General features: G+C 43.2%; 1 pseudogene; it reads left to right on the top strand.

The window, feature by feature from the left end:
• The first annotated feature begins 16,860 nt into the window (after positions 1-16,860).
• LOC148981315 (uncharacterized) lies at positions 16,861-25,891 on the top strand (annotated as a pseudogene).
• The last annotated feature ends 1,146 nt before the right edge of the window (positions 25,892-27,037 follow it).

Here is a 27,037-nt window from a genome sequence, read left to right as displayed (position 1 = left end):
CTAACTCACCAGAGTTCTCATTTATAAAGGAAACCATTCACAAAAACATACACACATACAACCCATACTCACCAACGTTTCCTACCCCAATAGAATCCTGGACGAGACTCCCAATTTATGTTACGGCCAGCTCGTTTCGACCGTACATAAAGAGATACCAGTGCAACAAAATGACTTGCAAGTTTTTATTTGTCCTCAAAAATCACAACTAACTGAATATAACAAAGTCTAGGGTTTCAAATTAAAAGGGGAAAATCATAATCCGGTTGGGGAGTAAAAGAAGGTTGGTATGGGCTGTAAATCAAAAGGTTCAAATGACTTCGCCAGAGGCTGTCAGTCCAATGGACGAAGTGAAGAGGAGATGTTTGATCCAAGGTTTTATCCTCTTTACAATTGAAGATAATCAGGTAGCAGGTGTGCGTTATCTGCCACGCTCTCTGAACAACTACGCCACCAGCAGGCAAGCAAGCAGAACGCAGGGTCGTAACAGTGACACAGACAGGAAGGAAGGGATTTCTCGAGGTGCCCTCAACATCTCTTTAGTTTCAGATGAAACATCAGCAGGTATTTTACTCATAGACCTGCTTATCACGCATGACGGAAACTCACTCAAAGAACGGGTAAACATTTCATCACTCGTGTCAAAAGTCGACCCAGATGGTGTGACGACCAGATGCGGTGAAACATTCTGCCAAACCCATTCACCAGCCAAATCATTTCCCAGGATTACTTGTACTCCGTCCACAGGCAAGCAGGAACGCACTGCAACTTCCACTTCCCCCTGGATCAAATCAGAATGCAAAACAATTTTATGTAAGAGAACAGAGATCAGATTCAGACAAATTCCCCTAACCAACACATTGTTCCCAGTGTAAGAGTCATTTGATAAAGATAAGATGGACTCTAGGACAAATGTTTCTGGTGAGCCGGTGTCACAGAGAATTTGACCGGTACGTCTTCTGTAGAACCTACCAACCGGACAGAACCATCTGTAACAAATGGAGAAAATGTTGAAATACGTGACGAAGAATTCTTTTGCAAATTATTGATTTCTGAGGTAGTTGCCGCCAAAACAACGAGTTTCACTGAAGACGACTTAGATTTCAACAACGGACACTCATTCTTCCAGTGACCAAACCCATGAGAATAATTGCAGATGTTTTCTCTATCATTTCCTCCAACAAAGCCAGGGCGCTGTTTGTCAGATATACCACCCACATTTTTTGGAGCTCTAAAATCATGCCACAATTCTCTTTTAACATATTCTCCAGCATTTTTGTAGCCAAAAGAGGTTTTATTAATCAGAGAAAACTCATCGGCCATAACAGCCCCCTCATATGCTGTGTCAGGTTTACGTTTACTGATATATGTTGCTACACGTTGCGAAACAGATTTTTTAAACTGTTCAAGCAAGATCAACTCCTTCAACGTTTTCACATCAGAAGCTGTACACCAACGATTAAAATAAACTGAAATATCATGCACAAACTCAATATATGTTTGGCCATCAGTTTTTTTCCAGGACATACATTTTTGTTAACTCATATGCCCTTAATACGGCATTCTTAACAGTCAAATAGTCCTTAGTTAGAATCTTCCACACTAAGAGACACAAATGCTTCTTGAGCCTTCCCTGTAAATACTGACTGTAGCATAAGCGTACATTCCTCATCAGGCCAATTTTGTGCCTTTGCCACGCGTTCAAACAACAAAAAGAACCATTCAACATCTTTCTCGTCAAATCTAGGGATCAATCTCATATTAGTCGCTACATCACGTTATAGTCCTCCCGTTAAAGGAAGTTTACCGTCTTTTATCAGGTCTAACCGGTAACGTTCAAGATCAAGCTGTTGTTGTTGTAACTGAAGTTTAGACATCTCAACACGATTTTGTGCTTCTAACATTTCTTTTTTCATATCTGTTTGAATTAACAACAATTGTTTTTGTTGCTCAAATGTTAGTTGAGACATTGATGCAGGACTAACAAAATCTGAAACATCTTCCAAAGGATTAGACTCCAAAACTCCACGTTCAGATAACTTAGTCTTAATCATAGTTTCAATACTATCTTTTTGACGTTTATCTTGATTTGACAAACTAATCTTGTAATGAGTTGCAAGTTCTACTAGTTGGTCTTTAGTAAAAACATCCACTTAGGTAAAGTTGGTTTTATATTCGCATATTCGCACATTCGCGGACTTCTGCGTTCAATAACTCGTGAACTAAACGTTGTTGCTACACAAAACCCATTTCACAGATAACTACAGATAAAACACCACAAGCTACAACTTTCATCAAAACGATCTTTCCTTCACTCTGGACAAAATACATTGATCTCTATGCGCAGGCTGTTAGAAAGAAAAAATTACAGTAATTCCCCTGAACAATTTTTTCCCATTCCAAGGGCTGTAGTGCTTTCCCAGTGACCACACTGACCTACTACAGGTGAAATTGTGACAATAACTCCCTTACTGTACGTACAATAAACTAATGACTTCAAGAAAAAATTACAGTAATTCCCCTGAACAATTTTTTCCCGTTCCAAGGGCTGTAGTGCTTTCCCAGTGACCACACTGATCTACTACAGGTGAAAGTGTGACAATAACTCCCTTACTGTACGTACAATAAACTAATGACTTCAAGAAAAAATTACAGTAATTCCCATGAACAATTTTTTCCCATTCCAAGGGCTGTAGTGCTTTCCCAGTGACCACACTGACCTACTACAGGTGAAATTTTGACAATAACTCTCTTACTGTATGTACAATAAACTAATGAGTTCAAGAAAAAATTACAGTAATTCTCCTATAATTTTTTTTCACGTTTCAAGGGCTGTAGTGCTTTCCCAGTGACCACGGTGACATACTACAGGTGGAATTTTCACAGTAACTCCCTTACTGTATAATTATCAAATATATTTATGTAATAAACATTATTACATGTGTTTATTACATATGTTTATGTAATAAACTGTAATTTACCTATAGTGTTTTTTTATATTTATTACAATGGTTGTAGTAATTTCCTTGTGATCCGACTGACTTGTGTCAACATGTTGCTGACATACATGTTGAATACTTTCAATACCTACAGCACTTTAAAGTCCCTGTAAAGTCAATTCTACAAAAAAGTTCTAAACACATTCTTTTTTGTTAAAAGTTCTAACCCCCCCCCCCCCTTCTAGCTAGCTATGCCTTCGACAAGGACATGCATGGGCTTCTACCTGGATGCGATCATGTCCAAAACAGGTCGGTATCTTCATTTAAATTCCCTTAAAAACGATCACATCAAGAAGAGGTTTTTAGAGAGCCAACCTTAATGAAGAAGAGCTGAAGATCACCGCCAACACCCACCTCTGTAGTGATCATTGTACACAGGATAGTTTCTAACTTTCCTCAGAGACAACTGGGATTCACTGAAAATCCACTGTTACTGGTGAACGGGGCCGAAACGACTATCTCCCGCCTCAGCTTTCATCCTCCCGTCCCGAAAGCAGTATCAGCTAATATCACCGTCGACAGCTTTCCCGCTAGTGGGCGTGGTTTCAGCACAGCCAGCGGACACGCCATCAGCGTTTAAGAACAGACTGCTCATTTTTTCAAGATTTTGATCGCTTATTTTATGTACTTGCCAGCTTTTTTATCATTCAAATTTGGCTGCGTGGCTAATAACACATTTTTCTGTGGTGTGACAAACTCAGAACACATACTTTACAGGGACTTTAAATATACTACAATCATATTATTCTGGGAAAAAAAAACCTAATTTCACCTTTTTTCATGTTCCAGAGACTATAGCATGTTCCCAGTTATCACTCTACTCAATTATGTGTGAATTGCCTTTTGAAATAGTAGTAGGTACTGTGATGTTAAGTTGTGTCATATTGAACAGATGATTTCTGTTAAATGAACAAATGATCTAAATTGTATGTGCATTGTACCCAAGCAATTGAGAAAAGTGTTACAGTTTTGAAAAATGTGCATTTTGATCATTGGTTGTGAATTTTGTCAAGAATTGTGAAAACGTCAATTAAGGTTCTAAAAGGCGCGGATTTATGGGCATGTGCCCACCTACATTGACTGGTGGCCCACCCAAACAGATTAATAAAAACAGTTAAAATTTTTAATTCTAATAATAATAATAATAATGAATTAAGTTTGGCCATACGGCCCACCAAACACTTTATATGAAATGACAAGCGTGACAAGCGTCCATCTCTCGCTCAGCGCCAGCGTCCGCACAGTTTGAATCTGGCAGTGATGTCATGTCACTGTGACGCACAATTTGCCATAAAAGCTCGCGTTCTTAACGTGTGCTTTGTGGTGACGGAAAACGCGCATCAAAATGTGCGTCCTCGACGTGTGATCTGCAATTTAAACGAGATTGTTTCTGTCTGCAGGTGTTTTATGCCTCAGAAGTGTTTTTGTAACAAGAAAAGAAAAACAACTCTCGGTTTCACGTTCACTGTATTTATTTCAGCACCTCGTACAGTTCCTAATCCCTTTGTTCGAGACACATCTCGCAAATTTTCCAGTTGTATTTCCGGTAACACTTTACAATAAGGTTTCATACATTATTTATTTAAAAAAAATATGCATAAACCACGACTTTCTGTCGCACGTTTTCCGTGACCACAAAGTGCATGTTAAGAACATGGCAAATCGCGCGTCCCGCATGCTTTTGACGGGTCAGTGTGCAATCAGACGCCTGACCAGCGTTTATGAATATTTTGGCTAGTCATATGATGCAGGCTCGATTGTCCAGGCGCGCATATATGCGCGGCGAGATCAAAACATCTCAACTTCTCAGAGAGTGCCGCAAGCACACCGCATCATGTGAAAAAAACCGACTGATCAGCTTTGGCCTTTCCGTAACAAATTCGAAAGCTCGGCACGACAGCTGCTCATAGCTGTACAGTGCAGTTTTTAATTCTCATCTCCAAATATCTAGTGGTAGGAAAGGCAAGCTAATAGAAAATCTAGAAACCCTCGATTCTGGCCCACCTCGACTTAATCCAGGCCCACCCATCTGTCACGTTCTGCATCCGCCACAAAGTGATTGTAAAAAAAGTGTATAACTGCTGTTCCTTGTACAACATATTTCTTTCATTCATTAAATAAACTCAGCTACTTTAGATTAATAATATTTGCTCCGTTATAAATAAGCAACATTCTAGAATTCAGGATAATGTATGACATTCAGAACCATGGACAGGACCGTTTCCAGCATGCAAAAAACATGTGTTGTGCCAAATTTCAACCTCCGCCAAATTATTACCCTCTATTGGTACGTGTAGGATTACTTACGGGGGAATGGTTAGGGTTAGGTTAGGTCCGGAATATTTCTTCTGTGTATTATCAATGTTGAAAACAGTTGTGCTGTTTTTTTTGTTTTGTCTTTGTTTGTTTGTTTTTTTGTGTGTTACATCGATTTCATCTCTCCAGTCCATGATTCATTGTTAAACACACCCAACATATTTAAACAGTAGTTTACACTACTGTTCACAAGTTTGTAAAAAAATTCTATAATTCTATAATTAATAATAATAAAATACTATTTTATTCTAGGTTGCATTAAATTGACCAGAATAAAGATTCCTGTTGAAAATAAATGCTGTTTTTTTTCCCTTTCAATCATCAAATAACCCTGAAAAGCACAAAACTATGAAGCACAAAGGTTTTCAACATTGATAATAATCATAAATGTTTCATCTATGTTTTTAGTTTTACTTGTTCACTTACTGTCATACATGCCTGTCCTGTCTTGTGTTGCTCATGGGTGTTTTGTTGTTTTGGGCCATGTGCTCTCGTCATTGTCTGATCCCTTCCCCTCGTTACCTGATTAGTGTTTGAGTTCTCCCACCTGTCCCCTCTTGATTTGTTTCCTTTTTAAGTCTCCTCTTATTTGCAATCTTGGATCGTTGTCTTGTCTAATGTCTCCCGTTCCCTGTGACCCTCTACACGTTCAGGTTTTGTTGTTTCGTTTGTATTAATCGTGTTTTCCCCCTTGTGTTTTTTTTGCTTTGTGTTTATTTCATTTTTGTAATAAATTATAATTTTTCTGCACTTGAGTCCTCACTCCCCTTTTTCGTAACCGTGCCGTGACACTTACAGGTTTTTCTCAATCGATTTGGTACATTTCTCCAAACTCAGGTAACTGCTCTCAAAACAGGTATCACACTAAACTAAACACACTTATGTTGGCAAACGAGCCAAAAGTATTCATTGCACAATGGAACACAGAATTTTGTTCTAGTAATGCATTTATAAAAAATCAACACTAATTTTTAACATCAAAACTAAAAGTGTGTTCCCTGTTGATTTGAATAATTCCTCAATTGGATTCAGGAAAGGAGAATATGGGGAAAGGACAGCCCATTCTCACCCCCAAGGCGTCACTTAACTGACGCCTTGGGAAGCATTTGGACATGCTTCAATATCTGACGCTTTAGGCGCCCTTTAGCGTCAGTCAGATGACGCCCTAGGATCGCGTGTACCCTACCCCCACCCCACACCTAAACCTAACCGCGTCCTCTAACTGACGCTTTCCTTTAGCGTCAGTTAGATGACGCCGTAGGATCGCGTCATGTAAGTGACGCTAAAGGGCGCCTAAAACGTCAAATATTGAAGCATGGTCAAAGGTGACGCCTTGGGGTGAGAATGCGTTGGAAAGGACCTCTTCCTTTTCCACTGTTCATTCTCCTTCTTTTATATTGTCTTTTGTCTTTATTCATCATGTTTGTTCTTCTTCTCTTCCCCTTTTGTAGTTGTTGTAATTAAGAAAGCTGTGTGAACAATTAGGAAATTTGCTTTTTCTGTGTTGAGGGGATTATTAACTAATCGGATATCAATTTGGGGGATTCTGTGATAAAGACGCTGCAGAAAGCTGACATTTTGAATAGAAATACCGAATATTCCTCAGAGATATGGTCCCAACTTGCCATAGAGTTACTTCATGAAGACACACAGAAAAATCGCCATTGGTTATGGGTCGTCTGGAATCATAACCACAGAGGCCTTAGAGAAAGAGTACATCTGGCTGCAGAAGCACCTGTGGAATCCCCACACAATCACAATGGGACAGAAGAAATCCAACCTGCAGATCAAGGTAAAATACTTTAATCACAATAGTAAAATAAATAAGAAGCTTACAGTATGCTTATTTATTTAAATATTTTGGTTTATTTGTTTAAGATAACAGAACTATTAAAAGTTTTTATTCGCTTACTATTTTAAAACACTTAAAACACTGCAAAATTACAAATAATATTTGGAAAATAAAAATGCAGCTGATATTTTAGGTATTGTTACATTAAAGAAAAAATTCCAGTCATTCACATTTTTTTAAAGAAATTGATTGTATTTTTCATACAGTAGTTTTCTGTTTTCTTAAATTACATAAACATTTATGTAAATGTACAAATAAAATCTGTAATTAAATGGTAAAAAACAGTTAAATGATTACATGACTGTAGCTCAAAAAACTGTAACATTAAAGTAAAACGTCATAAATTAAATAAACTGAAAAACACTGTTATTTACAGGTATTTCCTGCATTATTATGATCAAATACCTTCATTGTAAAAAAAATATAATAAAAAAAGGTCAAATGACTGGCAACAAAGGCTGCCAAACAAAAACCATAAAATTAAAGTAAAATATTCAAATTTAAATAAACTGAAAAAAACACTGTTATTTAAAGGTATTTCCTGCATTATTATGATCAAAAACCATCATTGTAAAAAAAATCGTTAAAAAGGGTCAATTGACTGGCAGCACAGGGTGCCAAACAAAAACCATAAAATTACAGTAAAAATATATGTTAATTTAAATAAAACCTTGACATCACCATGATTGAGATCAGTGTTTGCTTTAGTTGAGCTCTTGACCTTTATTATATGCTATAAGTTTTACTCTGGCTGCTTTAATTATGTTTTCAACATACATTTGTTATAACATTGAAAGCGGGAGAAAATATCAGCTGATATTGGTCAGTTATTGGTGATGTTATAGTCAGCATGTGGTGACCTGATTCAGTGATATGACAGAGAAATACCCGAGTGTATCTGTTGTGATTACATTATAAATAGGTGTACTTAAGTTTTAGATTGAATCTAGGATTGTCGTATTTTTCCCCATGAACCTTGTTGTATTGAAACAATATTAATTAAGTGATTAATTTAGTGATGATTGAGCATTATTGAAGACACCTGGTGATAACAAGCAGAATTTAGTGATGATTGAGCATTATTGAAGACACCTGGTGATAACAAGCAGAATCATTGAAGGAGAAAATCACAAATTGTTAGCCACCGTTATGGAGATCAGTGTTTGCTTTAGTTGGGCTCTCGACACTTATATTTTCACTTTAAATTTTGTTTGTCTCCTGTTATTGGTTTATAACAGTCAAATGAACAAAGAAAAGTGCGATCTGACGGAGTTGGTTATGTTTTGACATAATCATACTGTAATCTAAATGAAACCTATTCAGATGACTCGGTTTAACTTAGCAACAGTTTAGTGGTTCTGCAGCATATGATAATCTGTATTTTTCTTATAATCCAAAATATGTGATAAAAATTGTTCTGATCAAATCCCTTTATCTTTATTTAGAAACGCAGACATCAATAATCAGCCTGTGTATCTCAACCGTGGTGACAATGATAATCATTGTTGCCACCAATCACAACTCATTAATGGCTCATGCATTGCGGTATGAATAAATATTGATCTGAATTGTCTATGTAATTTACTTTTCCTAATTGAATATTCTGCTCGCCACCATTGTTGAGAAGCATTGACTGAATCTTGATATATGTGTGTGCCTAAAAGAAAGACTTTCTTTTTTTGTACAACTTTTAAGAAATCCATTATATTATATCCCAAATTCTGGGTATTTATACAGAATCACAGTTATAATGTAACCAACAACATAAGTCACAAACATTAAGTAAAACAACACAAACATAAATCATAATAATGATTGTCATAATATAACAAAAATTATTAGATCATATTTTTTTCTTTGTTCATCTGGCAGGTATAACTCAGATGCAACAGCCAATTAAAATATAAAGTTTATAAAATAAGGGTCAAGAGCCCAACTAAAGCAAACACTCATCTCCATAACGGTGGCTTACAATTTTAGATTTTCTCCTTGTGATTCTGCTTTAGGTGTCTTCAATGATGCTCAATCATCACTCAATTAATCACTTAATTATCTCATTAACTTTAACACTCTTGAGTGTGTACTCCTGTATCCCAGGAGTGTTAAATTAACACTGACTGAGTTTTTGCTGTGACGAAGAGCCGTAGTTAGCTGACAAGCTGAGCCCTAGTGCATTAAAAATCAGGTGATATCACTAAGCATTCAATTACATGAAAACCATTACCATTAATAAGTGATCAGATCTCCTGAACTGAGATTCTCTTGGACAAATATATATCAATTATGACACTCAGTTAAAGCAGCCAGAGAAACAGTAATGTTAAAAGCAAAGGGTCAAGAGCCCCACTAAAGCAAACACTGATCTCCATCATGGTGACATCAACATTTATTATTTCACATAAAAAATCAACTTCTAAACATCTGTCTCAGTAAGAATGTCAGTATCAAATAAATAAAGTCTGGATTGTTTCTGTATGGTGTGTTTTGTGGGTCACCATTGTTTTGAAGAGTAGAGCCTGTGCTTCAGTTCAGGATGAGCCAAATAAAACTGATGAAATGGTGCATGTTCCTTTATTTAACTGACAGTAACTGTGTAGTTGCTGATGCAGTGATGTATAGTGACAGTAAATCATACATCACCTACATGTTTCTTCATAAAAAAAATCAGGAAATATGTGAAATAACGGTTTCTGTTAAAGAGCTTGATGAAGATTTCTACTTTTGCACTTATTTAAATTAGGCTATTTTACATTCATTTCATGTTTTTTGTATGGCAGCCATTGTTGACAGTCATTGACTGTTTTTTACTATGAAGGTTTTTGATCATAACAATGCATTGTTTTTACAGTTAGAGTGTTTGATCGTAATAATCCAGATAATAGATGTAAAATAACAGGGTTTTTCTGTAAAACAACTTAATTTAAATTAGGATATTTTACTTTATTTTTACAGTATTTATTTGGCACCCTTTGCTGCCAGTTATTTGACCCTTTTTTTACGATTTTATTTTTTACAGTGTATAACGTTTTGAAAAAATAAATAAAATTAACTTTTAATTTATCATTAACAATATTGTTGTTTGATTTAATAATCATTGTTCAAAATGTTCAGACTGAACCAATAAAACATTTCAACAGGATAATTTGATTATTCACAAAATGTGTGGGTCTAGGTAAAAAATGTAGTTTTCCTGAAAACTATTGAAATGGATTTATAGCGTTTTGGAAAAGAGCTCTTCAAATAGTAACAAAGTGATTGTAAAAACTGTAAATGGTAGCCTACTTAACATTAAATTTGTTTTATGAACCAATGATTGTGCAAGTGCAAGATTTCTTGCCTGTAACACAGCCTGTGTTATTTAAGTTTTGTATCTAGAGTTGTGAAAAATGACATCAAGATTTCTGAAAATAGAAACAATGTGATTGTGAAACAGTATTGTAATTATTTCAGCAACAAGGGTGATTTGAAACGTGTCTTGCATTGTTTCCAGTTGAATTAAGTGATTGTTTAAAGTACTAAATTGATAGAAGATCATACCGTTTCTGTGATTAAACCAAACGTTCTCTTTACATATTACAATAAACTTGTGTTTGAAACAATGATTATGTGGACTGAAATGTGTATATGTAACGGATCACAGAGACGGATGTAAATGCAAAGACTCTTTATTGAGGTGTACACAGACACGATGGTCAGACACAACACAGGTAACTCCACAGGTGCGGTCGAGCGATCAGTGCTGGATGGAAGGGTGACACAGGGACCTCGGTGAACGACTGGTGAAGGGGATATCCGTGGTGACCCAGTGAAGTGCTTGGAATCCAGTGCAGGTGAAGAATCCAGACGAGACGAAATACACAAGGAATCCACGATCCAACACGAACACGATCCAACACGAACACGATCCAACACGAACACGATCCAACACGAACACAGGAACACACCGGGGAAAACCACAACGATCTGACAACATGAGACACCAGTTACTGAGCTTATAAAGGGACAAACGGATTGAAACCAGCTGGCGCTGCTGATCAGTAGTGATCAGTGACCACGCCCACAGACACACACACACACACACAAACAACAGCACGCGAGACGAGAGAGAGACAGTGAATTCATGAACCGTGACAGTACCCCCTCCCCTAGGAACGCCTCCTGGCGTTCCCCAATGGTCTTACCTGTCGATTGTAATCATCGATAAGGGAGTGATCCAGAATGTCTCTAGCAGGAACCCAACTTCTCTCCCCTGGACCGTAACCCTCCCAGTCCACCAGGTACTGAAATCCGCGTCCCCTCCTTCTCGAGTCCAGAATACGATTGACCGAATATGTTGGTTCCCCATCTACGAGACGCGGCGGGGGGGGGACCGGGACCGGCGGATTAATTCGTAAATGAAACACAGGTTTGATCTTAGATACATGGAAGGCGGGATGAATTCTCCTGTACGCAGGAGGAAGTTTGAGGCGGACTGCCACCGGACTAATGATCTTGGTGACAGGGAACGGGCCAATAAATTTGGGAGCAAGTTTATTAGATACGGATCGGAGAGGAATGTTCTTAGTAGAAAGCCACACTTTTTGACCCACGACGTATACAGGAGGCTTCGACCGGTGGCGATCGGCTTTAGCCTTGGTGCGCGCCCTCACCTGGAGAAGAGTCTCACGGGCTCTTTTCCATGTGTGGAGACACCTCTGGACGAAGGCGTGAGCGGAGGGGACCGCGACCTCGGATTCCGTACTAGCAAAAACTGGTGGCTGGTAACCTATGCTACCTTCAAACGGAGTGAGGCCCGTGGCTGACACTGGTAATGAATTGTGGGCGTACTCCACCATAGAGAGTTGCTGACTCCAGGAGGAAGGATTCCTGGAAACCAGACATCGCAACACTCTCTCCAAATCCTGGTTGGCTCTCTCGGTCTGACCATTGCTTTGGGGGTGAAAACCCGAAGAAAGACTGACAGTCGCCCCCAGTAACTTACAAAACTCCTGCCAAAATTTGGACACAAATTGGGGACCCCTGTCGGAGACCACGTCCGTCGGGAGGCCATGTAAGCGAAAGACGTGGTCTATGACAGCTACCGCTGTCTCCTTGGCGGAGGGTAATTTAGGCAAGGGAATAAAATGGGCCGCCTTTGAGAACCGGTCCACGACGGTCAAAACGACCGTCTTACCCTGGGAGGGCGGGAGGGCGGTAATAAAATCTAGCGCAATGTGGGACCAGGGTCTCAAAGGGACAGACAGCGGTTGGAGTAACCCATCTGGGGGTCGATTGGAAGTCTTACCAGTGGCACAGTCCGAGCAAGCCAAAACAAAACTGTGGATGTCACGAGCCATCAATGGCCACCAGAATCGTTGCTTGACCAAAAAACTGGTGCGATTGACCCCAGGATGACAAGCTACACTGGAGCAATGACCCCACCGGATGACGTCGGACCGAAACTCTTCTGGCACAAATAAACGATTCAGTGGGCAATCGGGCGGAGGCGTTACCCCTTCTAAGGCCTTCATGACCTTCGATTCGACCTCCCATCTGAGAGTGGAGACTACTAATGTCTCAGGCAAAATACACTCGGGAGTAACCGGGCGTTCGGACAGGTCAAAAATACGAGATAAAGAATCGGGTTTGATATTTTTAGAACCCGGGCGGTACGAGAGAGAAAAGTCAAAACGTCCGAAAAAAAGTGCCCACCGAGCCTGCCTAGAGTTGAGTCTTTTGGCGGTTCGGATATATTCTAGGTTCTTATGATCGGTCCAAACGATAAAAGGTACCCCTGACCCTTCTAACCAGTGACGCCATTCCTCCAGTGCCAACTTGACTGCCAACAACTCTCTGTTACCAATGTCATAATTACGTTCAGCAGGTGATAAACGATGAGAAAGAAACGCGCAAGGATGCATCTTGTCATCTGAAGGAGAGCGTTGGGAAAGAACTGCTCCTACCCCCACCTCTGACGCGTCAACCTCCACCACGAACTGACGTGATGAATCAGGGGCAACGAGGATGGGAGCCGAACTGAAGCGGCTCTTGAGTTTGGTAAATGCAGCCTCAGCTGCATCAGACCACCTGAACGTCGTTCTGGGGGAGGTCAAGGCCGTCAGAGGCGAGGCTAGTTGGCTGAAGTTGCGAATAAAACGCCGATAAAAATTGGCAAAACCCAGAAACCTCTGTAGGGCCTTACGGGAATCTGGACTAGGCCAATCCATCACAGCCCTTACCCTGTCAGGATCCATACGCATTCCCTCAGATGAGACGATGTACCCTAGAAAAGGAACAGACTGTGCATGAAAAACGCATTTCTCCGCCTTGACAAAAAGTCCATTCTCTAACAACCTCTGAAGCACTCGTCTGACGTGCTGAACGTGTTCCTGGAGAGAAGATGAAAAAATCAAAATGTCATCCAGGTAGACATAAATGAATTGGTCAACCATATCTCTCAGCACATCATTGACGAGTGCCTGGAAGACCGCTGGGGAGTTGGACAAACCGAAAGGCATGACCAAATATTCAAAGTGCCCCCTAGGGGTATTGAAAGCGGTCTTCCATTCATCGCCCTTCCTTATGCGGACCAAATGATAAGCGTTACGCAAGTCCAATTTTGTGAAAATGGATGCTCCCTGCAACCGCTCGAAGGCTGAAGACATCAACGGCAAAGGATAAGTATTCTTTACCGTGATGTTGTTCAACCCCCGGTAATCAATACACGGTCGCAGAGATCCATCCTTCTTTCCCACAAAAAAGAACCCCGCCCCCGCAGGAGATGAGGAAGGTCTAATGAATTTGGAAGCTAGAGAATCAGAAATATATTTCTCCATAGCCTCCCTCTCTGGAACAGAGAGTGAATACAACTTGCCTTTAGGCGGAGACTGACCTGGCACTAAGTCTATAGCACAGTCATAGGGACGATGAGGAGGAAGAGAAGCAGCCCGAGACTTACTGAACACTTCCTTCAGATCCTGGTACTCCTTAGGCACGTTAGACAAATTCACCGCCTCCTCCTGAAACACAGACACAGGAACAGACATACACGCAGATACAAGACATGACTCATGACACTCATTACTCCACATGGAAACAGAATTTTGACCCCAATCGACTCTAGGATTGTGTTGCAGTAACCATGGGTGACCCAGCACCACGGGTGCCAGTGGGGAGTCCATTAAGAGAAATGTTATTGTTTCAGTGTGGTTGCCAGATGTTATGAGTGTGATGGGTTCAGTAGTGTGAGAAATTTGGGGAAGTTGTTGTCCATTGAGAGCATTGACCGAAATCGTGTGAGTGAGTCTGGAGATGGGAAGATGAAGACGTTGAGCCAGTCCAGAGTCCAAAAAATTACCTTCCGCTCCCGAATCCACCAAAGCCTTAGTGTCGTGCGTGTGAGTCGCCCACCTTAGTCTTACCGGAAGGAGAGTGGATGATGATGGTGATGATGAGGTCTTCCCAGCGGAGATCCCACCCGATAGTAGCCTCATTGTTACTACCGGGCTTGATCTTTTACCGGGCAGGCGAAGATGAAGTGGCCCGCCTTCCCACAGTATAAGCAAAGTCCCTGGGATCTCCGCCGTTCCCTCTCCTCCCAGGAAAGCCGAGCTCTGCCCACCTGCATGGGTTCAGGATCGGAAACTGGGCTGACCGTGTCCAGACTGTCGACGCGCAGGGTCTCCATGCCGCGAAGCGGGTTCCTCTGCTGAAAGCGGCCCATGCGATCCAGTCGTGCGTCCACTTTTAATGCCAGTTCGATCAGTCCATTAAGGCTAGTGGGAAGGTCCAGCATATATATCTCTCTCTGGACACGATCAGCCAACCCATGCAGGAAACGGTCCCACTGCGCCTCCCCGTTCCAACGGCACTCTGCAGCCAGGGTGCGGAACCGAATGGAATACTCCGACACCGAGCCGTTACCTTGGCGGAGATCAGCGAGTAGTCTGGCTGCCTCCCTACCCGCTACCGCCCGATCGAACACTCGTTTCATCTCCTCGGAGAGTGCCAGGAACGAGGCGCAGCATGGGTCTTTGTTCTCCCACACCGCTGTTCCCCAAAGAGCCGCTCTCCCAGACAACAGGGTGAGAACGAAGGCCACCTTGGTCTGTTCCTGGCTGAACGTAAGTGGCTGTAACGAGAAATGCATAGAACACCGAGTCAAAAAGGCTCTACAATACTCAGGTTCACCTGCATAGCCCTCAGGCGTCGGAAGACAAGGTTCACGTTGCTGGGGTGGCTCCGGTGGAATGGGTCGAACAGGCGGTGTGGGTGGCGCAGTGGGAAATCGGAGTTGTTGAAATTGTTGGGTGAGCTCGGACACCTGTGTCACGAGCGCCTGAATCGCTCGACCTGAATTGGCGATACTCTCCTCTTGGGTATCCATCCTTGAACTGCTTCGGGCGACGAATTCGTCCCAAGTCGTGGTCTCTGCTACATCCATAAGATGGTCAGATCGTTCTGTAACGGATCACAGAGACGGATGTAAATGCAAAGACTCTTTATTGAGGTGTACACAGACACGATGGTCAGACACAACACAGGTAACTCCACAGGTGCGGTCGAGCGATCAGTGCTGGATGGAAGGGTGACACAGGGACCTCGGTGAACGACTGGTGAAGGGGATATCCGTGGTGACCCAGTGAAGTGCTTGGAATCCAGTGCAGGTGAAGAATCCAGACGAGACGAAATACACAAGGAATCCACGATCCAACACGAACACGATCCAACACGAACACGATCCAACACGAACACACCGGGGAAAACCACAACGATCTGACAACATGAGACACCAGTTACTGAGCTTATAAAGGGACAAACGGATTGAAACCAGCTGGCGCTGCTGATCAGTAGTGATCAGTGACCACGCCCACAGACACACACACACACACAAACAACAGCACGCGAGACGAGAGAGAGACAGTGAATTCATGAACCGTGACAGTATAACTGTAATGAAAGCATGAGATAAGGTTTTGAAAGAATGACTTGCTGTGTTACTACAAGTGTGATCAGTTTAGATATTTCTTCTTGGGAGTTTTGAACATGTACACCTATAAATAGTATAAAAAAAGAGGAAAAAAATCTGTATTTAAATGTAGAAATGAAATATGACAAATAACAAGGTTATGGTTACACATAGGGATACACTGATTTTTTGTCAGAAAGAGAGAGTACAAAAATATAAACAGAAAATGAGACCCCACTTATTTTAATATAGGGATATTTTCTGTTTACTTTAAAGAACAAATAGGTTATTTTATATTATTGACTTTCATTAGAGATTCAGACAAATTATTTCTTTTAATTTAAAAGTATAATTATAATAAAACAATGAAAAAACAAGCAATTCATAACTAGGTATATATATACAGTATATATATATATATATATATATATATTCTTTTTATTTCGGTGCATATATTTATTCATTGCTAATATTTTAGTTATTCATAATGGAACGATTGGGAAACTTTGCACAGTATACAAAATAATTATTGTATTGGAAAAGTTTATTAATTTATTACACTGATCTACCACAGATACAGAAGTGGCAGATGGGGAAACCCAGTTTGACACCGGCATTTTGAAAAGAGAGACAGACTTAGACTCACAACCTGTTTACCAAGAACCAGATACTGACTCGGAGGGTCTGAGTACACCTGAGCCCACAAAGGTACAGGAAGGAGAGCCTGGAGTAAATGTTAAGAGACAATGTCCAGAGGTACCAAAAGAATTTGTTATCTCTATGAAAAGAAAAATGTGGAATGGGATCAAGCCACGAATATGGTGCTCAAAATTAAGACCACCTTGGACAGACCATGTTTATGACAGGCTTAAAGAACAAAATCCATGTTGTACTCTTTCATTTAAATATCAACATGCCAAGACTCCCTGGAGCAGAAAAAAAAATCTTCCTTATTTACATATCAAGGCAGTCTGCACATTTCCAACTTGCCCAGCCAAATACATTCACAATACAAAATAATCTTGGTGCACTGGGAAAATGTGATGTCAAAAAGTTAGTCCAACAAAGTGCAGAGATACACCACCCACTTTCAGAGAAAAAGTCAAGGCCAGTAACCAAGAAAAAAAGTGGAAAGATAGCAAAGGCCCTAACGCATGGACCCAGTCAATATTTTTACAGTGCACTACAAACAACACCAAAAGAGCAACTCCTGGCTGGGAACATGAGTGAATGTCTGAATAAAAAAGTTTTGAAAGTTATTGGCTCAGAAATGAGGAAAAAGGAATCCATTCACTCCAATGTCATGATGGAAATATACTTGATGCAGACATTGCTCAAGGAATGCGACACAAAACACTTCAAGATACCAGGCTATGTACAGCTTTTTAGTATGAATCCGTTCATTGTTCATTCATACACCGAGCTTGGCATCAGCATTCTTGTGTATTATTTGCAAACTAAGTCTCCTGTGTCCCTCTATCTTGATGCCACTGGAGGAGTTGTATCAAAAATACCAGAACAGCCGAAGCGTGTGCTGCACTTGTTCTTCCAGGGAATGCTAGAGATGCTCCACCTCTTCCTATCTGTGAAATGCTCTCCAACAATCATTCAATACCACATATCTCATTCTGGCTCATGCAATTTACATTGCATTTGTCTAAATACACTCAAGTAAAAGTTCACAAGGTCGAAACTGACTACAGCTGGGCTTTAATGCAAAGTGTGATGCTTGCTTTTAACAAAGAGAAAATCAGCTCTTATCTCGACAGAGCATATGACTTCTGCACTGGGAAAACATCATGGGATGAAATTAAGTCATTTACTGTCTTGCACATTTGCTCGGCACACATTTTGAAGGCTATAAAACAGGCAATCTCCAGACAAACAAATGACAAAGGTCTGAGAGACTTTGCCATTTTTTTCTTTTGCAAGACTCCAAAATGCCAACAACATGACTGAATCAAGAACTGTTTTCCGTGCATTTTGTGCCCTGCTCACAATCCAAAAAAACACAGACCTTGTCAAAAAAAGTCTGTGTGTTTTGGAGAGTGTCATTTCAAGATCTAAAGAGGATACACTTGAAGAAACTTCCCAATCTGAAGACTGGGAAATTTGTGAAAGGGAAGAGAGAAGGCATTCAGTGACCATCATTGACAGATCACCATTCACTGCTTTCTTCCAGCAGATCATGAAAGAGGTGAAGGAAGAAGAGGAAGGTGATGAGACATGTTTGGCCAAAGAGGACAACCCATACTTTTGTCCGGGCATCCTCACTGTCCTCTTCGATACCTACCTTGCAATTTTTCCCCTTTGGAGTGGCTTGCTGTTGGGAGACCTGGCTGGGGATACATATCGTCAACAGGACTTAGTGACAACTATAAACCAACCAAAGACAATAGTCACGTAGAATACCAATTGTCACGTAGAAAGGTGGTTTGGAATTGTCAAACATTCCATAATGCAGAAAGAAAAAAAATTGAAACCAGGTACCTTCATCAGAAAAATGCATCAGTCTCTGCAAACAAGATACACAGAGCACATCATTCAACATAGCCTTCCTCAAAAGCTGTTGCTCCAGCCTGAGCCACCTCTGGACCTCGATCAGTGTCAAGAAACTTGGTTAAAGAAGGAAGAACGTGTAAGAAACACCAAATCGAAATTCTTTTCTGTTCCTCAGAGAATGCCGGTTCCACAAAAAAAAGAAAAGAATGTTCCACCAAGATAACCCAAAAAGTCAGAAACGGCCAATTCCTGAGCCAATTCAGCTTCCTGCAGAGAAAAGGATCCACAAAGATGTGTCAAAAAGCCAGGAACAGTTCAGTCCTGAGCCAATTAAGCTTCCTGCAGAGGCACTCTCTGTAGAGGAAGAGGTAATTAAATTAGTACAACAAATGAAACTATTTATTGACTATATTCAGCTAACTTAAAATTAACTGTATGAAGTGTCTGACATTCACAGATTGACATGTTATGGTCAAAACCGCACAATGAACTGCTTGTAGCCATTGTGAAGTCTGAGGATCACAATCTGGAGTTCCTGTTACATCACGAGAAGTTCCTAACACTGAAGCCGCATGACTGGTTATTTGGAGGGGTACACACCCAGATAGCAAACTGACATTGAATCAACGTAGAAACGTGACATCGAAACAACGTTGATCTGACATTGTTTTGCTCATCGAATTAACGTTGAACCAACGTCAGACGCGTCATTCTTTCAAAACTAACGGAAAATCAACTTGAAATCAACGCGTTGTTTCAACGTTATGAAAGCAAACCAATTTTCGATTTTCATTTAGCTTTGAAGAATGCTGCGTCTGACGTTGGTTCAACGTTAATTCGATGAGCAAAATCAACGTTGTTTCAATGTCATGAGAGACGTCGTTTCCACGTTGATTCAATGTCAGTTTGCTATCTGGGCAGATCATTACAAAAATAGCTAGTTAAGAAAAAAATTGTACTATATATACATTTATAATCTATAAACAATGTTGTACCGAAGAAAAGTAAATGCCAGACACAATTTTTTTTCCCTCAATGTATGTACTAGTTGTCACGGATCCATCTGCGTCAGCACCAGACACCTTCACTCCGCCCACTCGTTCCAGCTCCCCAGCCTTCTAATCACCGTCACCTGCCCGCATCAATCACCGTCCCAATCATCCTCCCTTTATAAACTCACTCCTCACAGTCACTCACCGTCTGGTCTCGTCGACACATCGGCTACAGACTCCCGCTACTCTACTCCCTGGCTTTGAGAAATACTTACCCGCTTACTTTCGTCCTGACTGCTCCTCATCCGCTCCTGGTCCCCGGTCATCCTCTGCTCATCTGTCCGCGGCCTCAGCTCTCCATCTTCCAGTCCTGCTCAAGATAAGATATACATCATCAGACTGTTTCCCGTTCCATTACTGAACTTTATCCATTATCTACTCACCTGCTGTCTACCATATCACCTGTTTCAATAAACCTGGTTTACCCTCATCCATCTGTGTCCTTCTAGTCTGTGACAGAAGACCAGACCAACCAGCGTTACACCGACCCCACCTTCTCCTACCATTCCCCGGACTAGCGCTCCAGCACTCGCCACATCCACCGTCACCACTTCTTCCCCATCTGCCTCTGTCAGTCCCATGGCCCAACCAGCGCCCTTCTCTGGCGAGGAGAAGGAGTGCAGCGGCTTCCTCTTGCAGTGCGAGCTCTACATGGAGATGAATCCATCAGCCTTCCCCACCGAACGATCTAAAGTCGCCTTCTTCATCTCACTCCTGCGAGGCCGAGCGCTCAATTGGGCTCATGCCCTTTGGAAGGATCGAGGTCCAGTTACTCGGACGTTTACCGCTTTCTCCGGTCACTTCATCGAAGTGTTCTCGCAGTCTGCACATTCCAAAATCGGCCCAAGATCAGCTGTACCGGCTGCGACAAGGGAGATCGTCCGTCGCTTCATATGCACTGCAGTTCCGCACCCTCGCCGCCACTCTCGGTTGGAACGAGAGCGCGCTCATCACCGCATACCGTCATGGCCTGAATCCTGACATCCGCCTCCAGCTCGCGATTTATGACGACACCGTCGGAATAGAGAGCATCATCCAGCGATCCATTCGCATCGACCAGCGACGCACTGCATGCCAGCTCGACAGCCCTGCACTTCCACCTCCTCGTCCAGCGCCCCGTCATCACAGTCCTCCAGCACCAGAGCCGATGGACATTGGAGCCTCGCGACTGCCAGTGTCCGAGAGAAATCGGCGCATCACCAGCGGTCTGTGCCTGTACTGTGGAGCCTCCGGCCACCTACTCGCCTCCTGCCCCATTCGTCCACCCCGACCCGCTGTGAGTACAGTCCACCTACCACTACCCATTTCCTCCTTGAAATATACTGCGGCCACTATCACGTATATGAACCGTTCCATTTCAGTTCAGGCGCTGATCGACTCCGGATCAGCGGCCAATTTCATCGCTCTGTCCACCTTAGACCGGCTGCAAACCAGGCAACGATCCATCCCTCACAAATTGCAAGTACAGACCATCCTCGGTCAACCTCTGGGGCGTGGCCGGGTAGGACATCGTAGCCCCGACCTGGGACTGGAGATCGGCTGGCTCCATAAGGAGGAGATATCTTTCCTGGTGCTGGAGGGCTCCAAGGCTGAGATCATCCTGGGACGCCCCTGGTTGGAGACCCACTCCCCGCATGTCCAATGGTCCACCGGGGAGATTCTACGGTGGGGTAAGGACTGCTTCCATCACTGCCTGCCATCTGTGACGAGAACCTCCGTTCCTGCCACCACTCCGTTCGTTCCCCTCTCCACCACCTCCGTGGAGAGCCCACCTGTGGAACATCCTCCCGAGATCCCCTCTCCCTACCGGGCGTTCCAGGATGTCTTCGATAAACACCAAGCGACCACCCTACCTCCACATCGGCCATGGGACTGCGCGATCGATCTGCTGCCCGGGGCGGTCCTACCGCGAGGTAAGATCTACCCTCTGTCCATCCCGGAACAGAAGGCCATGGGGGAGTATATCCAGGAGGCTCTCGACCACGGATTCATCCGACCATCTGTGTCCCCTGCCGCTTCGAGCTTCTTCTTCGTGGGGAAAAAGGATGGAGGCTTGCGCCCCTGCATCGACTACCGTACCCTCAATCAAGCTACTGTCAAATTCCGCTATCCTCTTCCTCTGGTCCCAGCCGCCCTGGAACAACTCCGAGGGGCATCCATTTACACCAAGCTAGATCTTCGTAGTGCCTACAACCTCATCCGCGTCCGGGAAGGAGATGAGTGGAAGACCGCCTTCATCACCCCCGCGGGGCACTACGAATATCTCGTGATGCCCTTCGGATTGTCCAACTCACCCGCCATCTTCCAAGGTTTCATGAATGAGATATTCCGCGATCTCCTCAACCAGTTTGTCATCATTTACATCGACGATATCCTCATCTACTCCCCCGACCTGACCTCTCATATCCATCACGTTCAAACAGTACTCACCCGGCTCCGAGATTATCACCTCTATCTCAAACTGGAGAAATGCGAATTCCACCAAAGCACCATCCAATTCCTCGGTTACATCATCACTCCCCACGGAATCACCATGGACCAGAGGAAGGTGGAAGCGGTACTCCACTGGCCACAACCCACCACCCGTAAGGAGCTTCAACGCTTCCTGGGGTTTGCCAATTTCTACCGCCGGTTCATCCAGAACTTCAGTCCCATCAGCTCTTCCCTCACCGACCTTCTCAAGAGTGGGGCCAAGTCTCTATCCTGGAACGACCAAGCCACCCGCGCCTTTCAAGACCTTAAGTCCGCCTTCAGCTCCGCTCCTACCCTGGCCCTTCCGGACCCGGCCCTACCGTTCCTCGTCGAAGTGGATGCCTCCATCTCGGGGGTAGGAGCGGTCCTCTCTCAGCGGCAGGGGAACCCACCTCAACTCCACCCATGCGCCTTCTACTCCAAGAAACTGTCCCCGGCGGAGCAGAATTATGACATCGGCAACCGGGAGTTACTGGCCATCAAACTCGCGCTGGAGGAATGGTGGCACTGGCTGGAGGGAGCCCAACACCCTTTTACAGTGATCACGGACCACCGTAACCTCGAGTACCTCCGAGAGGCCAAGAGACTCAATCCCCGTCAAGCCCGTTGGGCCCTGTTCTTCACACGCTTCAATTTCTCAGTCACCTATCGCCCCGGAGATAAGAATGTGAAAGCAGACGCTCTCTCGCGTCAGTTCCAACCCGAGGTCCCTCCTTTTGAGTCCGAAACCATTCTCCCTCCAGCCGTGGTGGTCAGCCCCATTCAGTGGAGCATGGATGATCAAATCGCCGAAGCCACACAGCTTGAACCTGCTCCGCCGGGAGGTCCTGAGGGACGGGTCTATGTCCCAACTCGTTTACGCCTGTCCCTCATGGACTCAGTTCACTCCTCTCCGGGCTCTGGACACCCAGGCAGCCAGTCCACTCTCTCGCTCGTCCAACAGCGCTACTGGTGGCCGGGTATGGCCCAGGATGTCTCCCGGTTCGTCAAAGGATGCTCAGTCTGTGCCATGGCCAAAGTTCCCCGTCATCTCCCAGAAGGCAAACTGGTCCCTCTTCCCATACCCACTCGACCCTGGTCCCACCTCGGAGTGGACTTCGTCACCGACCTGCCCGTGTCTGACAATCACACCTGCATCCTAGTAGTAGTAGACCGCTTCTCTAAAGCGTGCAAGCTAATTCCCCTTCCTGGCCTACCTACAGCCCTTGAAACAGCGGAGGCGCTGTTCCAGCACATTTTCCGGAACTTCGGTATCCCAGAGGACGTTGTCTCCGATCGAGGACCCCAATTCATCTCCCGTGTCTGGAGGGCCTTCTTCAACCTTCTGGGAGTGACCGTCAGCCTCACTTCGGGTTATCATCCCCAGTCAAACGGCCAGACTGAGCGGAAGATCCAGGAGATAGGGAGATACCTGCGGTCATACTGCCACGATCATCAGGACTGTTGGAGTCGTTACCTGCCCTGGGCCGAGTATGCACAGAACTCTCTCCGACAAACCACCACCGGACTCACCCCATTCCAGTGCATACTCGGCTACCAACCTCCACTCTTCCCCTGGTCAGGAGAACCATCAGACGTCCCAGCAGTCCACCATTGGTTCCAGACGAGCGAGAGAGTCTGGGACTCAGCTCATACTCACCTCCAGCGGGCTGTTCGGAGACACCAGAACCAGGCCAACCTTCGCCGCGCCGACACCCCTCACTACCTTCCCGGACAACTGGTCTGGCTCTCCACCCGGGACATCCGTCTCCGACAGCCCTGTCGGAAGCTGAGTCCCAGATACATCGGACCTTTCGCGATACAGAGGCAGATCAACCCCGTCACCTACCGGCTGGTCCTCCCCGCTCACTACCGCATCGCACCCACCTTCCACGTCTCCCTGCTGAAGCCCTACACTAACCCTCTCTCTCCTTCTTCCCCAGGGTCTGGTGCTGCGGAGGTGCCCCCTCCTCCTGCAGATCCCGAAGACGATAACATCTATCGAGTCCATGAGATCCTCGACTCCCGACGACGGGGCGGCCGCTTGGAATATCTCGTGGACTGGGAGGGATTCGGTGCTGAGGAGAGATGTTGGGTCAACCGGGAGGACATTCTGGACCCCTCATTACTCCAGGACTTTCACACCACCCACCCAGATCGTCCAGCGCCCCGGGGCCGTGGTCGTCCCCGTCGTCGGTCCCGTCCGCCAGCTGGAGCTGGCCGTGGGGGGGGGGTACTGTCACGGATCCATCTGCGTCAGCACCAGACACCTTCACTCCGCCCACTCGTTCCAGCTCCCCAGCCTTCTAATCACCGTCACCTGCCCGCATCAATCACCGTCCCAATCATCCTCCCTTTATAAACTCACTCCTCACAGTCACTCACCGTCTGGTCTCGTCGACACATCGGCTACAGACTCCCGCTACTCTACTCCCTGGCTTTGAGAAATACTTACCCGCTTACTTTCGTCCTGACTGCTCCTCATCCGCTCCTGGTCCCCGGTCATCCTCTGCTCATCTGTCCGCGGCCTCAGCTCTCCATCTTCCAGTCCTGCTCAAGATAAGATATACATCATCAGACTGTTTCCCGTTCCATTACTGAACTTTATCCATTATCTACTCACCTGCTGTCTACCATATCACCTGTTTCAATAAACCTGGTTTACCCTCATCCATCTGTGTCCTTCTAGTCTGTGACACTAGTTTAAATAAATTGATTAATTGCAATGATTTCTCTTTTTTCCCCAGACGATCGAGTGCTATATAAGAGCTGTACTTAATGCAAAGGGTGCAAATATATACCAGCTGAGCCATTACACCACAGGTGTCATTTTAAATTGCACAGAAGACCAGGTCATACGACAAGGTTTGAAAAAAGTGAGTGCAACTACTTATGATTCTGCAGTTTTATATGTAGGCCTTCATGCATTTTTACAGTACACAATACGTTTATTATTTATAGGTCAACTTTGAGCAATATGATGGGGTCATCTCTGTGGTAAATACCAGACACGTCCACTGGAGGTTTGTGGTAAGTACAAATATATTGTAAGTAAAAAAAAAAAAAATACTGTGTTGTGTGACTAGATAACCATTGATATACCCATATTCACCTTTTTGCAGTAATTGAATGAGTAATTATTAATTAAACCTTTTTTTATGTTTAGTATCTACATGCTACAACTAGCATTTTCATACTTGACCCTCAACGTGGTAGTAATGCAATTAAACTTTCCACACAAGCATGCAAAAAATTTGGGTATGTTATGTTAAACTTTTTCGATCTACAACACTAATATTGGAATATTAGCACAACCCCACACACTGTATTTTTCCTACAACAGGGAGTATTTCAGGAAGAGAGGAAACCAGCATGGAAGAAAAGACTGGGTGGACACTATGTGGAAGCCTGGGATAATACACCATTCGTTCCAGGAGGATGCTTTCAGCTGTGGTGTCTTTGTGATGGAGGTAAATGGAGGGAATACTACTACTACATAAACACTGTTGTGACATTTTCCCATATGAGACTACTAATGTTCTCCGTTCTAGATGGCCAAGCAGGTGGTGCAACAATTTCCGGAAATTCCTGAGAGCATCAATATAACACCCAGCGAAGAGGAGATGCGCCACACCAGGAAAAATGTTGCCAAAACAATTTTGCAGGCATCAGGTATTGGCAAACTATTTTGTAAGAACGGTTTATTTCCAGAGACAGAGTGATGGAGTATAATTATGTACATTATCACAATTGCAGTGTCGAGAGATGAATATTGCTCTGTATGTGGACAAAAAGACACCAAGGAAAAAAAAGGCGAAAAGGACCAAACAGAGGAGCTTTGCACCTGGGTATTCTTTATGTCATTATTGCATATTTGTTGAAAGTGAAAAGAAATTGAAGAGAAAATTAGTTTTCACAAATACATTTCATAATTACAACAGTTTTGGAATAAATGTAACAATGTTTTATTTTTCTTCCAGGTTCAATGTGAAATATGCCAGAGGTGGCTTCACATCCAGTGCCTCGAAATCAATCTGCCACCAGCAGAAGAACCATGGTTTGTGTTTATAAGGAGCTCATGCTAAAATTGTGTTTGTATTTGATGAAGCTGAAAAAATACACATGTATATATATTTTCTTGCTTACGTATTATTAATTTGTATTATTAATTTTTCTTATGCTTTATCATTTAATCATTGAATCATTTGTATATTAAATTTCATTTAACCAAATCTGATCAGGGTCAATGTGTTTGTCATTAGTATCAATTAGATGTGTTTACCATTATTATCATTTGAAATGTATGCTCAGAGGTGGTAAGAGTACTGAAAATCTGTACTCAAGTACAAGTACAAGTAGTTGCTAAAATAATACTTAATTACTAGCAAAAGTAGGCTACTGGTGTTAAAAATGTTCTTAAGTAAAAGTACAAAGTACCCCTCTTACTGTAAAAATTGCGGTTTCAATGGGTTTCAATGGGAACATTTTTGTCCAAAGGGTGCTGATAGGGAGTATTTTGTGTACCTAATGCAAAATTATTATTATTATTTTTTTTTTTAAGAAAATGGCGGTGAAATAGTAAAATTCTATATAAATACACTCCTGTGCCAAATTAGCATTAACACAGGTAAAGTGATAAAAAAAAATAAATGAAAAGGACAAAAATGTCCATAAGGATGCACAAGAGTTAATGCAGCTTGTAGTTCTCATTAGTTATGTAGACCTACTTGTGTGTGTAACCCAGCATTACTCGGTCAAAAATGAGCTGGGACTTTCAGATCTTTTAGCGCTTTTTGGGGGTTTATTTCTGTTTGATTAACCACCGGGTAAAGGCAGTGCTCTGTACTTTTGGTACTTGTGTAAAGTAAAATAAAAGTGTTTAGTTTTTTACTTTTAGTTTTTTAGCATTTAGTTTTTC

The sequence above is a fragment of the Pimephales promelas genome, chromosome 5 (assembly GCF_988280905.1).
Source record: "Pimephales promelas chromosome 5, fPimPro1.hap1.1, whole genome shotgun sequence".
NCBI classification, from domain to species: domain Eukaryota; kingdom Metazoa; phylum Chordata; class Actinopteri; order Cypriniformes; family Leuciscidae; genus Pimephales; species Pimephales promelas.
Note: the sequence above shows the minus strand (reverse complement) of the source record. Positions and strands in the feature narration are given on the sequence as shown.